Below are 1228 nucleotides of genomic sequence, written 5' to 3'. Positions count from 1 at the left end.
TCTTTGACTACCAGCCATCTGCAGGGGTTATACCATGGGTTGTAAAGGCTCGACATATAGCTTTCTCTACCTCTATCAATATTTGTAAACCTTGATCTTCATACCAGGACTCATTAAGTTTTCACAGGCATCATTACAAAAGGAGGTTGTCTCAAAACTATCACAGAATGAAAGGGAGTCATCATCTCTGAGAATATACAATTGGTAAATTTACAATTAAAACAGCTATTGTCATATTCATTATCAGTTTCATTTACAATCTCTACACTTTTTACTAATAACATATAAGGAGCGTTAACACAAGACATTATATTAGAAGCACCTATGGCAACAATATTGAAACTAAGGCTAGTAACTTTGACATCTAACCATAAACATATTTCTCCCAATGCAGCAGCAAGTTTTCAAATGTTGATTTGAGGAAAATGTGAATCTGTCCACCAAAGTCCAGAAGAAAGGCTAAGACCAGCAGATGAACTCTTTGATGTAGTGTTGGTTAAAGATTGAGGAATGTCCTTTTTGTCCCAGAAATACTTCTCAATGTAGCAGTCTCATTTTCTTTATAACATAGAAACATTACTTTATAAATGACCAAGTATATTTGTATTATTCACCAGTACTGGCACTTCACGTGAATCAGATGAGACAGGATGTGCAAGGAGAGGATCTGGCATATAAGTCCAATGTCCTTGAGGATTGGCACATGTTCTTGAAGATTGGCATCACATCTTGCAGGAATTGACATCAGCAGGAGTATGCACATGTCGAATCAGCCTTTCTGGTAGCCATCGAGCTCCATCATGTTCCTGCGAGAAAACACAAACATATCCTCGGCCCCATATTAAAACGGGGTCAGGTCCATACCATTGGCTAGTTAAAGGATCTCTCCATTTTACCAAAGCATATGGAGAACCTTGTGGATGCCAAAATCTTTCTGCTGCTGAATGGCCATTCTTATAGACCTTTTGATTAGGGCAATATAAATAAAACTCCCATCTGTTGCATGACATCTCTTCCCCATAAATTAACTGGGAGGCCAGGAGCAACAAGTCCCACAATGTCCTTCAGAATCACTCCAATTTAACATATCAGTACTTTGTCTAGGATTTTTACTTTGACCAATGCCTTGTAATTGAGAGACAGTCTCCTGCAAAGGCCATGTGGAAGGCCACTGGTCAGCAGTTATAACAGAGACATCAGCACCAGTATCTAATAACCAATAACCCAA

The sequence above is a fragment of the Fukomys damarensis genome, unplaced genomic scaffold, assembly GCF_012274545.1.
Source record: "Fukomys damarensis isolate Sample0158 unplaced genomic scaffold, DMR_v1.0_HiC HiC_scaffold_12, whole genome shotgun sequence".
NCBI classification, from domain to species: domain Eukaryota; kingdom Metazoa; phylum Chordata; class Mammalia; order Rodentia; family Bathyergidae; genus Fukomys; species Fukomys damarensis.
This window is presented reverse-complemented; position numbering follows the sequence as displayed.